This window comes from Oryctolagus cuniculus, chromosome 18 (assembly GCF_964237555.1).
Source record: "Oryctolagus cuniculus chromosome 18, mOryCun1.1, whole genome shotgun sequence".
NCBI lineage: Eukaryota > Metazoa > Chordata > Mammalia > Lagomorpha > Leporidae > Oryctolagus > Oryctolagus cuniculus.
Window position 1 is genome coordinate 64,331,748 of NC_091449.1, and position 14,954 is coordinate 64,346,701.

General features: G+C 39.1%; 1 protein-coding gene and 1 pseudogene across 1 annotated transcript in view; one reads left to right on the plus strand and one right to left on the minus strand.

The window, feature by feature from the left end:
* CDH13 (cadherin 13) overlaps nt 1–14,954 on the plus strand; it is a 1,467,366-nt gene that overhangs the window by 169,879 nt on the left and 1,282,533 nt on the right. The gene's annotated exons all lie outside the window — the stretch shown is intronic.
* Nucleotides 11,596–11,897, minus strand: LOC138846366 (peptidyl-prolyl cis-trans isomerase A pseudogene; annotated as a pseudogene).

A 14,954-nucleotide genomic window follows, 5' to 3' on the forward strand; every position in this document is an offset into this window, starting at 1 on the left:
AAGAGGGAGAGGGAGAAAGAAAGAGAGAAGGAGAAGGAGAGGGAGAGAGATCTTCCATCCTCTGGTTCACTCCCCAAATGGCTGCAATGGCCAGGGCTGGGGCAGACCAAGGCCAGGAGCCTGGAGCCTCCTCCACGTCTCCCACCTGAGTATCAGGGGCCCAAACTTGGGACATCTTCCACTGCTTTCCTAGGCACACCAGCAGGGAGTTGGATAGGAAGTGGAGCAGCCAGGACTCCAACCTGTGTCCACATGGGATGACTATGTTGCAGGCGGTGGCTTTACCCACAATGCCGACCCCTCCTTTGTATTTATAAAAAGGGCTTCTAAACCTACAGTCTCATAAGCAGGATAGAAATTGTAATTTTGATAGTGGTTTGCCCAGGATCACAAAACTGGCTAGGAGCAAAAGTAAAATTTGAACTCAGTTTAGCTGCAGAATCTTTGTTCCTAAGTTATCTACTGCTGCCTCTTATTAGTTCAACATCCCATATCCTGCAGAAAATCTCATCTAGCTTCTCTTTCTATCTTCCCAGCTTATTAACTTTCAGTGAAGCTCATTTCATTGTGGCCATAGTTTCTTTTGGCAGAAAATTCTTTATTCTTAGCACAATTCTACCTTTTAAGGGTCAACTGAAATGACCTCACCATCCCATTTCTAGAGATATACCCAAGAATGAATTTTTCTAAAAGCTTATATTTGTATAAAAATTATACACAACTTTTGAGAGCAACATTATTCATATTATCCAGAAGTAGAAATAATCCAAATATCTATCACTTGATGAATGAATTATGTCATAGAACATACTATTATTTAGGCATGAAAGGGAGTGAAATACTGATGATTCATGCTATAGCATGAATGAATCTAAAATCATCAAGCTAAATGAAATAAGCCAATCACAAAGGACCAATTGATATGAAATGTCCAAGATAACAAAACTGTAGTTACAGAAGGTTGATCAGTGGTTTCCAGGAGCTGCAACGGGGAGGCATAGGGAGTGACTGCTGTTGGGTATGAGGTTACTTTTTGCGGTGATCAGAATGTTCTGAATTGTAAGGTTGTCATGTGCAACTTTGTGACTGTAGCAAAAATCATTGAGCTGCATACCTTAGGAGAGGGATTTTATGGTATATGAATTATATTTCAATAAAATAATTTAGATAAGCAATCCTTCATTCTGGATTTAAAGGACAAGATTAAATCAAACAGATCTACGGCTATTTGAAGTTGGCTGGATTGTCTTTATTGTAAATTCTCATCTCTAAAATAAACAGCTCTGATTTCTTCAACCATTTCTCTTGTGATGTGAAATTGAATCCTGGTCCAAACTGATTTCTTTTCCTGAGATGCCCTGAGTTGACAGTGCTCTTTTTATGATACACCTGCTCCAACCAAAGCACTGCTCGAAGTGTAGACTCATTGGGTCAGAGTGGAACAAAATCAGTCTCTGCTTCTCTGATACCACCATATGGTCATCCTCTGTTGTTGGCACTCATACATTTTTTTTCTGAGAAAGTTAAAACATTGTATTTGCATATTTTGGAAAAGGTGATTTGAGTACTGAATTGGGAATGTAAAAAGGAAAACCAGCTGTTGTGCTGTTTTGGTGGATTGTAGTAGATACAATTTTCAGCTCTTTCATGATGCATACACTTGCTGATATGACTTTGAAGCTTATTCCATCAGAGGGCAAACTTTTAATCTTGAATCCAGGATGGCTTGCGACTAGTTTGGCCAATAGAATGTAGTAGGTGAGACTGTGCCTGTTTTGAACACAAACTTCAAGAAATATTCATGTTTTGATGAATTGCACTACCTGGTTGATATGGGAACAAAATCAAGCTTTCCTGCTGGAGGATGAGATGTACATCACTCAGTTGCCCCTATGCTAGCTGGTGGCCCGCAACATTCAAAAGCAGATCCTTCCAGCTAACCCGTAGCTAGCCGCAGATGTGGGAGAGACCCCAACCGAGATCAGAAAAACTTCTCAATTTAACCCAATCAGGCTGTCAACCCACAGAGATTGTTGTTTTAAACCACTAGGTTTGGAGAATGTTAATTATGCAACAAAACCTGAAAGAGATGTTCCACTCCTGGCTAGGATATAGGAAGATGCAAAAGAGCTTCACCCTAACCAAACAACCATAAGTCATTAGGTAAACAATAATAACAAAATCATACTTTTGAATAAAGCTCTCTAAGAACCACTTAGACACAGAAATCTGAAAGGACTGAATTTCAGAGGGAGGAGTCATTACTAAAAAAGTGTTTAGTATGTAGTTAAAAAATTAGGAGTGTTGTAAAAAATAGGAAAAAGAGAGTTAATTGAAACAAACCAAGAAGAGACTTGGTCTTCTTGGTCTTTTGGTTATCAAATGTATAATTTTCAGGTAAGTACATTAAGGTTACGATAGTAAAAATGTTTTAAAAATATGTAGGACATGAGAGACTTAAACAAAGAAAGGGGAGATTTCAGAAGGGAATTGAAACATCTAGAAAATAATCAAATGGAAATCCCAGAAGTGAAAACTGCAGTATCTACCACAAAGGCTTCACTGCATAGGTTAATAGCAGATTGGGCACAACAGGACAAGGGAACACTAAGCTTAAAGACAGGTACTTAGACATCAGGCAACGAGAGAATTATAAAAGATTGAATGATTGCATTTCAACAGAACTTGAGTGGCCTGTGAGACAACACCAAACATGAAACACACATTTTTCTTAGAGTGTTAGGTTGAAAGCAGAGAATGGCAGATAAATATGTGGAAAAAATATGGGATGAAATCTTCAACAATTGCTATAAGAAAAAAGCTCTGAGAACCCCGAGTAGGAATAAAAAAACCCCAAAACCTAAATAAGATATTATAGCCAAGATGATGAAAATGAAAGTTGAAAACATTAAAATCAGTCAGATGATAAATGGATGCATATTAGCTAGAGGGAGGCAGTGTGAGAACAGAAACTGACTTTTCATAGCCAACAGTAGAGATCAGAGACAATGGAAAGTCTTCAGAGGACTGCATTGAACACAAAGACTTTGCATATGGAATTCCCTATCAGTATGAATATATTTGTAATGTAAAGTCAAACTAAAGATGTCTTTAAGTGAGGGAAAATAGAATGAATTTGTTTTGAGCAGTTACACAAGAAACACCCTAAGTTCCTAAAGCTAAAGGCAACTGGTAAAATGGGAAATCAGGTCTATGGCAAATACTGAATAGCCCGAGAAGGAGCACATAAATAGGTTAGCCCACAATATAACTTTTGGAAATTATTTTTTATGCACAGAACATTGGGTTTAGTTGAACTTTTACACTGGATAGTTAAAGCCAAAAATAAGAACTATATGTTGTGAGATTGCTCATGTAAGTGGAAGAAAAAAGATACACAAAAATAGCACAAAGGGCAGGAAGGAATAAATGTAGTTGTGCTGCTGTATTAGTACTCCATTAATCAAGTACTGTAGTATTACTGTAAGCTAGACAGTGATGAGTTATATTTGTGTAATGTTGACTCTAGAGTTGTACTGGTCCATTCAGCAGCCATTGGCCATATGTGGCTAGTGAAACTGAATTTATAATTTAAGTAATGAAAATTTAAATGAGACACTGAAGTAGTGTAAATATTCTTTGGTGAGAAATAATTTTGTTGTTCTGATGGGACAGCCTTTCATTTTAACTGTGGTAATATGCTGTAGATGTATAAGACACATCAGATTTTATAGACATAGCATAAATGTACTCTCAGAATATAAAGCATCCCAATATTTTTTATATTTGCTAGACGCTGGGTTAAAATAAATTAATGCCACCTTTTAATTTGCTAATATGATAACTAGGAAATTTAAATATTCTGTAAATATACATATGCATCTCACATTGTATTTTTATTAGACAGCTCTGTTCTAGACACACTACTAAATTACTCTCACATAAAGGATATAAGTAAACAGTCAAATAAAGGAAAGAAATTAGAATAGTAAAAAAACTACTTTATTTAACCCAAAATATTGGAGGAAAGAAGGAGCAAAGGAATAGATGGAGTACATGGAGTGGATGACTAAGTTGATAACAAATACCAAAACTGTAGACTTAAACATAACCTTACCAATAATTGCATTAAATATAAATGAGCAAAATACTTTGTGGGATTAGATAAGAACTGAGACCTAACTACATGAGCAAAATTGGTTCAGTATAAAGACACATAATAAAGGCAAAAAGACATGAGAGGATTTACCAGGTTAACAGTGAACTTAAGAAAACCCATGTGGCTACATAAACAGTGAGTAAAATAGACATCAAAAAAGAGACTAAAGAGGTAAGAAGAATATTTGATGTTGGTTAGATAGTTACTCTGTCATGAAGATACAGGAGTTTAAAAAATACAAGAGCTCCAAGCTGCAGAAAGCAGGAAATGACATCAATAAAGTGATAATAGAAAAATCCAGAAAGTATTCCACGGGAATACTTTATTGCTGTTCTCTCAGTAACTGGTAGAAAGAAATAGAATACATGATATTCACAAATATGGCAGTACAAGTGACGTAGAATGAAGATAGATGGAGTTTTCACACTGGAGAATTTCTCAAACGTTTCAAGGACATATTCTGTTAATGTGACACAAGTTGTTTTAGCTCTTATGATAACTTATAGTGACTTTAAACTTGTATGATCAGCTAATATTTTTGTTTATTGTTATTATTTGATTCTTAGTTGAAACACATTTGTACTGCTTAGATTTGGGAAGAAAGTTTGCAAAACACCAATCTTGTCATTGTTTCATTATTATTAACAACTTGGATTGTATTTTTCCTAAATACTGCCCATATATTTATTTATTTATTTTTCTTTTTTTTAATTTAATGAATGTAAATTTACAAATTACAACTTTTGCATTGTTGTGGCTTTTTCTCCCACAACCTCCCTCCCACCTGCAGCCATCCCATCTTCCACTCCCTCTCCCATCCCATTCTTCATCAGGATTCATTTTCAATTATCTTCATATATGAAGATCAACTTAGTATATACTAAGCAAAAATTTCAACAGACTACACCCACACAATTGCACAAGATATAGAGTACTGTTCGACTCATAGTTGTACCGTTAATTCTCATAGTACAACACATTGAGGACCAAGATCCTATGTGGGGAGCAGGTGCACAGTGGCTCCCGTTGTTGATTTAACAATTGACACTCTTATTTATGATGTCAGTAATCACCCAAGGCTCTTGCCATGAGCTGTCAAGACTATGGAAGCCTCTTGAGTTCACCAACTCTGAACTTATTTAGTCAAGACCATGTCATGGTGGAGGTTCCTTCCTCCCTTCAGAGAAAGGTGCCTCCTTCTTTGATGTCCTGTTCTTTCTGCTGGGATCTTGTTCACCGAGATCTTTCATTCAGGTCGTTTTTGCCACCGTGTCTTGGCTTTGCATGCGAGACTCTAATGGGCCTTTTAGCCAGATCCGAATTCCCCAAGGGTTGATTCTGAGACTGGAGTGCTGTTTAGGATGTTACCATTCTATGAGTCTGCTGTGTATCCCGCTTCCCCCGCAGGATCTTTCTCTCCCTTTTAATTCTATCCTTCATTATTTGCAGACACTGGTCTTATTTGTGAAATCTCTTCGACACTTACCCTATCTTTTGACCAATTATGTACTTAAACTGATCACTTTACCCAGTGAGATGGCATTGGTACATGCCTCCTTGATGGATTGAATTGGAATCCTCTGGCACATTTCTAGCTCTACCATTGGAGGTGAGTCCAAGTGAGCATGTGCCAACCTGTATATCTCCTCCCTCTCTTATTCCCACTCTTATATTTAACAAAGATCACTTTTCCATTAATTTTAAATGCCTAAGAATAATTGTGTATTAATTACAGAGTTCAACCAATGGTATTAAGTAGAACAAAAGCACACAAACAAAAAATACTAAAAGGAATAAAATAGTAAGTTGTTCCTCAACAGTCAAGACAAGGGCTGATCTAGTCATTGTTTCTCATAGTGTCCATTTCACTTCAACGGGTTTCTTTTTAGGTGCTCGGTTAGTTGTCATTGATCAGGGGAACATATGATATTCTTCCCTTTTGGACTGGCTTATTTCACTCAGCATGATGTTTTCCAGATTCCTCCATTTTGTTGCAAATGACCGGATTTCACTGTTTTTTACTGCTGTATAGTATTCTACAGAGTACGTATCCCATAGTTTCTTTATCCAGTTATCTGTTGATGGGCATTTAGGTTGATTCCATGTCTTAGTAATTGTGAATTGAGCTGCAATAAACACTTAGGTGCAGACAGCTCTTTTTTTCCCAGTTTAATTCCCTTTCGGTAAATTCCAAGGAGTGGGATGGCTGGGTCAGATTTATTTATTTATTTGAAAGTCAGAGTTACACAGAGAGAGGAGAGGCAGAGAGAGAGAGAGGTCCTCCATCCAGTGGTTCACTCCCCAATTGGCTGCAATGGTCGGAGCTGTGCTGATCTGAAGCCAGGAGTCAGGAGCCAGGAGCTTCCTCCGGGTCTCCCACGTGGGTGCAGGGGCCATCTTCTACTGCTTTCCCAGGCCATAGCAGAGAGCTGGATCAAGTGGAACAGCTGGGTCTTGAACCAGCATTCATATGGGAGGCTGGCGCTTCAGGCCAGGCGTTAACCCACTTCACCACAGTGCCGGCCCCATATATTTAAATATATATATTTAGAAATAATTTATAAATATCTTTCCTCAATATCCTTTTAACATTTTATAGAAATTTTCAGAGATATTTTTGTGTAAGTGAATTACTTATAGATTGTACAATAATGAACAATGCTGCAATGAAACTGCTATCCACTTTGTCAAAAGTATGTTTATATAAAGAATTTTTCCCTAGGGTCAACCCCAGTCAAGTGAAAGGATATAGTGCTATTTAAAGTTTCTTAAATATGCCCCTTTTTTAAAAGATGTATTTATTTGTTTGAAAGTCAGAACTACAGAGAGGCAAAGGCAGAGAGAGAGAGAGAGAGAGAGAGAGAGAGAAAGAGAGAGAGAAAGAGTGAGTCTTCCATCTGCTGGTTCACTCTCCAGACAGCTGCAATGGCTAGAGCTGTGCTGATCTGAAGCCAGGAGCCAGGAGCCTCTTTAAGGTCTCCCACACGGATACAGGGGCTTAAGGAGATGGGTCATCTTCCACTGCTTTCCCAGGCCACAGCAGAGAGCTGGATCGGAAGCAGAGCAGCCAGGACTCCAACTGGCCCCCATATGGGATGCTGGCACTGTAGGCAGTGGTTTTACCTGCTATGCCACAGCACCATCCCATATGCCCATTTTTCTTTAAAAACAAAAATAATGATGTCCTATAAATAGAATGTAAGTCTAACATCAATATTTTTCTAATCATATAGTGAATTGGGGCCTTGTCATATGTATTTACAGCCATTTGAATGTCCTTCCCTGTGAATTATTCATATTTTTGCTTAATTTTTATTGCATTGCTTGCCTTTTTCTTATGCATTTGAGATACTTAAAATATGCATATTTAGGTAGCAAGCCTTTGCTAAATGTATGACAAGTATTTTTTCCCTGCCCATCTCTTGTCCTTGACTTTTCTACTAAACATCTCTGAGTAGTGGTGTCATCACTGCCCTGGTTATTCTTATTCTGCTTTCCCACAACGGCACACAGATGCTTTTCTGGTTGTCCTCTGGCTTCTTTGGCCCATGTATCAAAGGCAAACATTGGCTGAATCAAGTCAGTACTTCTGCAATCCATAGTGTTTTTTTTTTTTTTAATTTATTTTTATTTATTTGAAAGACAGCCTTACAGAGAGAAGTAGAGACAGAGAAAGAAGTCTTCAATCTGCTGGTTCACTCCCCAAATGTGTAACAACTGGAGCTGGGCCCATCCAAAGTCAGGAGCCAGGAGCTTCTTCCAGGTCTCCCATGTGGGTGCAGTGGCTAAGAATTGGCTATCTTTTACTGCTTTCTCAGGCCATAGCAGTGAGCCAGATCAGAAGAGGAGCAGCCGGGACTAGAACTGATGCCCATATGGGATGAATGGCGCTGCAGGCCAGGACTTTAACCCAGTGTGCCACAGCGCTGGCACCTGAATAATGTTTTAATAAGCACAGTTGGCTTGATTCAATCCTGTTGACATCTGCTGCTGGCTGGCTGATCAGAAACATTCACCATCAGAGGAATGGCCCTGGGTGCCCTTCCTTGTAGAGAGGGGCTATTGCCTCTTGGGTGGTGTCCTCAAGCCCCGGCGGATGCTGGCTCTAGGGGCTCCTCTGTGACTAGAGTCTGGGTTTTCTCAGCTTGTTCTGCCCCAAGTGGGTCCTTTGAGAGGGCAGTGACTGTAGGGATAGGAATCTTGGCACGTCATTTTTGGCTTTTGGCAGAAGCCTGAGGTGTGAGGCTGTGCAGTGAAGTAGTCTTCTGGAAAGATTTTTAAACCAGGGCTCACTGGGCACAGAGCATGCACAGGAAACAACTGCTTGGTCAAACTGAAAACTAGGAAATGTCACAGAATTTCAAATATGCCATCATCAACTTATCAAAAATTTTTATGTACAATAAATTCATGAACACATTCTCATGATAGAAGTGTAAGTAGGGCGGGCTGTTTGTCACGGTGGATAAGCAGCAGCTTCTGGATGCCTGCATCCCATATCAGAGTACCTGGTTTGAGTCCGAGCTAATCTGATTCCAGCCCAGCTTTCTGCTAATGTGCACCCTGGGATGCAGCAGATGATGGCCTAAGTACTTGGATCCCTGCCACCCATGTGGGAGACCTGGATGGAGTTCAGGCTCCTGGAATCAACCTAGCTCAGCCCTGGCTGTTGCAGGCATTAGGGGGAGTGAACAAGCAGATGGAAGATCCCTCTCCATCTGTATCTCTTTTCTTTCTACGAGATGAAAATAAATAGTATTTTTTAAAAAGCATAAGTATACCTTGATTTCAACAATATATAGTATGTACCTGTATCAAAACATCATTAAATACCCCATGCATGTATGCAATTTTGATATATCAATTACAAACTTTTGAAAAGATAAAAACACAAGTAACACAGGGATGAAGCGTAAGTCTTGCTTCATTGCTGCCTCCACAATCCAATGCCTCTGTCCAGGAGCAATCAGGTGCCAACACTGGGTTGCATCTCCCTGGACAGGAGCTCCTTAAAGAGTGCTCACGGTGGACCTATTGTTCTGTAGCTTCATTTTCTTTTTTCTTTCATTTTCACAATTACTTGTGAACAAATTTTGAGTATTTCATATATGCACATGTAGGAGCATAGTGATTGTTCCCATCCTACCCTCCCTCCTGCTCACACTTCCACCCTCCTTCCTTGCTTATTATTTTAATTTTTACAGACATACTTTCAGTTTATTTTATAATCATAGGATTAACCCTCCACTAAGTATTCAACAAAAAGTAAGAAAAAAAGCTATTCCACAACAGTAGAGACAAGGTCTGTAAACAATAATCCTCAAAATATTGATTTTACTAATATACATTACGTGGTTTTGTATTCTATTAGTCACCACAGATCAGGGAAAACATGGTGTTTGTCTTTTGGGGGCTGGCTTATTTCACCAAGTATAGTGGTTTCTGGTTACATTTATTTTGTTACAAAAACAGAATTTCATATTTTACAACTGAGTAATATTCCATTTTACATATGCAATCCACATTTTCTTTATCCAGTCGTTGTTTGATGGACATCTGGGTTGACTCCATATCTTTGCTCTTGTGAACTGAGCTGAAATAAACACAGGGGTACAGATAACTCTTTCATATGCTGATTTCATTTCCCTTGGGTAAATTCCCAGGAATACAATGGCTGGGTCTTATGGTAGATCTATTTTCAGCTTTGTGAAGAATCTCCATACTGTTTTCCATAATGGTTATACTAGTTTGTATCCCCACCAACAGTGGATTAGGGAACCTTTTCCCCCCACTTCCTTTCCAGGATTTATTTATTTAGATTTCTGTATGAGAGCCATTCTAACTGGGGTGAAGTAAAACCTCATTGTGGTTTTGATTTGTTTTTCCCTAATGGCTAGTGCTTCTGAGCTTTATTTCATGTGTCTCTTGCCCATCTGAATTTACTCTTTTTTTAAAAAAGATTTATTTATTTATTTAAAAGGCAGATTGACAGAGAAGCAGAGGCAGAGAGAGGGAGAAAGGTCTTCCATCCGCTGGTTCACTCCCCAAATGGCTGCAATGGCCAGAGCTGCACTGACCTGAAGCCAGGAGCCAGGGTCTCCTATGTGGGTGCAGGGGCCCAAGAAATTAGGCCTTCTTCTACTGCTTTCTAAGGCTATAGTAGAGAACTTGATCAGAAGTAGAGCAGCCAGGACTCGAACTGGTGCCTATATGGAATGTCAGCACTGCAGGCGGTGGCTTTAACCACTTTGTCACAGTGCCAGCCTCTGAATTTACTTTTTTAATTATTTATTTATTTGACAGGTAGAGTTATAGACAGTGAGAGAGAGAGACAGAGAGAAAAGTCTTCCTTCCGTTGGCTCACTCCCCAAATGGCCACTGTAGCCGGAGCTATGCCGATATGAAGCCAGGAGCCAGGTGCTTTTTCCTGGTCTCCCTTGTGGGTGCAGGGGCCCAAGAACTTGGGTCATCCTCCACTGCCCTCCCAGGCCACAGCAGAGAGCTGGACTGGAAGAAGGGCATCTGGGACTAGAACCCGGCGTCCATATGGAACGCCGGCACCGCAGGCGGAGGATTAACCAAGTGAGCCATGGCACCGGCCCCTAAATTTACTTTTGAAAAATGCTTATTTAAGTCCTTTGCCTACTTCTTAACTGAATTGTTTGTTTTGTTGTTTTTGAGTTTCCTGAGCTCTTTATAGATTCTGGATATTAATCCTTTATCAGATGCATAGTTTGCAAATATTTTCTCCCATTTCCGTTGGTTTCCTCTTCACTTTGCTGTGTGTTTCCTTTACAGTGCAGAAGCATCTTAGCTTGATGAAATCCCTTTTATTTTTGCTTTGATTGCCTGTACTTCTGGGGTCTTTTCCAAGAAGTCTTGGCTTATGCCAATATCTTGCAGAGTTTCCCCAATATTTTTCTCTAGTAGTTTGATGGTATCAGGTTGTATATTTAGATGCTTGATCCATTTTAAGTTGATTCTTGTATAAGGTGTAAGGTAGGGGTCTTGTTTCATACTTCTGCATGTGGAGTTAAATTTTCAAATCACCATTTCTTGAAGAGTCTGTCCTTTCTCCAGGTATTGATTTTAGCTCTTTTGTCAAAGATTAGTTGGTTGTAGATGCATGGATTGATTTTTGGAGTTTAGATTCTGTTCCATTGGTCTACATGTCTGGTTTTGTACCAGTACCAGGCTTTTATGATAATAACTGTCCTAAAGTATATCTTTTTTGTTATTTATATTTTTATTTCATAATATTAACTTTTAACCCTGCAATCCTGCTCAACTTGGACAGGAAGTAAGGAAAACCTGGAACTCAAAGAACTGCAGTGAGAGCGCAGTTGTGGGGTGTCAGGAGCAGATGGGATAGAGGGGTGCTCTCCTGAGCTACAGAAGGAATGGTCTGCTGGTTAAGATAAAGTGAATCAGATGTATTAGAGTTGTCCTCAGTAGGAAATGGTAATCTTGCTGGTCTTGCCACTCTCAGACCAGGAGTGCTCCACAATGCTCATGCCCTCTTTCACTCTGCTATAGACCATATGCTTGCCATCCAACCATGCAGTATTGGCATTGCAGATGAAAACTGATAACTATTTTTGTTGGGTCCAATGTTTGTCATGGACAAGATTCCAGGACCTCTAAGCTTCAGAAGGAAGTTTTCATCGTTGAACTTCTCTCCATAGAAAGATTTGCCACCAGTTATCGTATGGCATGTGAAGTCACTACCCTGGAGCATAAACCCTGGAATAATCCTGTGAAATCAGGGACCCACTATAGCCAGACCCCTTCTCTCCTGTAACCAAAGGATGGAAGTTTTCTGCTGTCTTTGGAACTTTGTCTGCAAATAGCTCGAAGGAGACATGGCCCAAAGGCTCGCTGTCGTCAGCAATGTTGAACATGGTGGGGTTGACCACGGCTGATGGTAAGCAGCTGCAGGCCACGGGGGCATCTGCAAAGCCCTGTAGTATGTCTTGAAATCTGGCATTGTGATGCCTCTGGCCTTGTTTTCATCATTTAAGATTGTTTTAGCTATTCGGGATCCCTTGTGTTTCCATGTGAATTTTAGCATCATTTTTTTCTGGTTCTGAGAAGAATGTCATTGGCCTTTTTATTGGGATTGCATTGAATCTATAAATTGCTTTCAGTAGTGTGGACATTTTGATGATGTTAATTCTTCCAATCAACAAGCATGGAAGATTTTTCCATTTTTTTGTGTCTTCTTCTATTTCTTTAATGCTTTGTAGTTTTTATCGCAGAGATCTTTCACCTCCTTGGTTTAGTTCATTCCAAGGTATTTAATTTTTTGTTAGCTACTGTGAGTGAGACTGAATTTACAAATTCCTTGCTAAGCCATGGCATTGTCTATATACAAAAGCTATTTATTTTTTGTGTTGGTTTTATATCCTGCAACTTTACTAAACTCTTTTATGAGATCCAATAGTCTCTTAATGGAGTGTTTTGGTTCCCCTGTATATAAAATCATGTCATCTGCAAACAGGAATAATTTGAATTCCTCCTTTCCAATTTGTTTCCCTTTTACTTCGCTTTCTTACCTAATGGTTCTGGCTAAAACTTCCAGGACTGAATTCAATAGCAATGGCAAAAGTAAGCATCCTTAATGCTTTCAGCTTTTCCCCATTCAGTATGATGCCAGCTGTAGGTTTGTCATATATTGCCTTGATTGTGTTGAGGAATGTTCTTTCTATATCCAATTTTCTTAAGATTTTTTTTAATCATGAAAGGATATTGTGGGTTTTTTTTTGAAAGATGTATTTATTTACTTGAAAGTCAGAGTTACACAGAAAGAGAAGGAGAGGAAAGAGAGAGAGAGAGAGGTCTTCCATCTGCTGCTTCACTCCCCAGATGACAATGGACAGAGCTGAGCTGATCTGAAGCCAGGAGCCAGGAGCTTCTTCCAGGTCTCCCATACGGGTGCAGGGGCCCAAGGACTTGGGCCATCTTCTACTGCCCTCCCAGGCCATAGCAGAGAGCTGGATTGGAAGTGGAACAGCCAGGACTCGAACCAGTGCCCATATGGGATGCTGGCCCTGCGGGTGGCAGCTTTACCTACTATGCCACAGCACCAGCCCCAGGATGTTGTATTTTATCAAATGTTTTCTCTGTACCTATTGAGATAATCATATGTTATTTTTTAAAAGATTTTATTTATTTATTTGAGGGGTAGATTTACAGACAGTGAGAGGGAGAGACAGAGAGAAAAGTCTTCCTTCTGTTGATTCACTCCACAAATGGCCGCAATGTCCAGAGCTGGGTCAATCAGAAGCCAGGAACCAGGCACTTCTTCCAGGTCTCCCACGTGTGTGCAGGGGCCCAAGGACCTGGGCCATCTTCTACTGCCTTTCCAGACCACAGCAGAAAGCTGGATTGGAAGTGGAGCAGCTGGGACTAGAACCAGTGCCCATATGGGATACTGGCACTGCAGGTGGAGGATTAACCCACTGTACCACAGCGCCGGCCCCATCATATGGTTTTTATTCTTCAATTTGTTAATATGATATATCACATTTATTGAGTTGTGTGTTTTGAACCATCCCTGCATACCTTAGATAAATCCCACTTAATCTGAGTGAAAGATCTTTCTGATGTGTTGTTGGATTCAATTAGCTAGTATTTTGCTGATGAATTTTGCATCTATGATGTTGATCTACAATTCTCTTTCTTTGTTGTATCTGTTTCTGGTTTGGAATTAAGGTGATACTGGCCTCAAAGAAGGAGTTTGGAGGATTTCAGTTGTTTTGAATAGTTTGAGAAGAATTGGAATTAGTTCTTTAAAAGTCTGATAGAATTCAGCAGTGAAGCCAGCTGGTCCTAGGCTTTTCTTTGTTGAGAGTGTCTTTATTACTGATTCAATCTCTGTCTTGGTTGTTCTGTTTAAATTTTCAATGTCTTTGTGCCTTAATTTTAGTATATTGTATGTGTCCAGGAATCTATCCATTTCTTCTAGATTGTCCAGTCTGCTGGCATATAGCTGTTGGCATTTAAGGAATTCCTTATGATTTTTTTTATTTCTGTGTATCTCTTGTTACATCCCTTTTTTATCTCTGATTTTATTAATGTGGTCTTCTCCCTCTTTCTTTTTTGGTTAGTTGGGCCAATGGTATATCAATTTTGTTTATTTTTTCAAAAAACCAGCTCTTCATTTTACTGTTCTTTGTATTTTTTTTGGTTTTAATTTCTTTAATTTAAATTTAATTTATTTTTAAATTTTAATTATTTCTTTCCTCCTACTAATTTTGAGGTTGGTTTGTTGTTTTTCTAGGTCCTTGAAATACGTTGATAGCTCATTTATTTGATGCCTTTCCAATTATTTGAGAAAGGCACTAATTGCTATAAGCTTTCATCTTGATACTGCTTTTGCTGTATTCCATAAGTTTTTATGTGTTTTGTTGTCATCTTCATGCATTTTCCAGAATTTTTTCATTTTCCTTTTGACTTCTTCTATGACCCACTGTTTGTTCAGGAATGTGTTTTGCATATTTTCTAGATTCTTAGGTTGTTAATTTCCAGCTTCATTCCATTGTGGTGAGAAGTGATACATGGTATGATTTCAGTTTTTTGTATTTGCTGAGACTTGCTTTATGGTCTAGCATATGGTCTATCCTAGAGAAAATTCCTTGCACTGATGAAAAGAATGTGTATTCTTCAACTGTGGGAGTAAATGTTCTGTGGATACTAGTTAGGTCCATTTGGTTTATAGTGTAGATGAACCCTGTTGTTTCTTTGTTGATTTTCTGTCTAATTGATCTGTCCATGGATGAAAGCAGGATGTTGA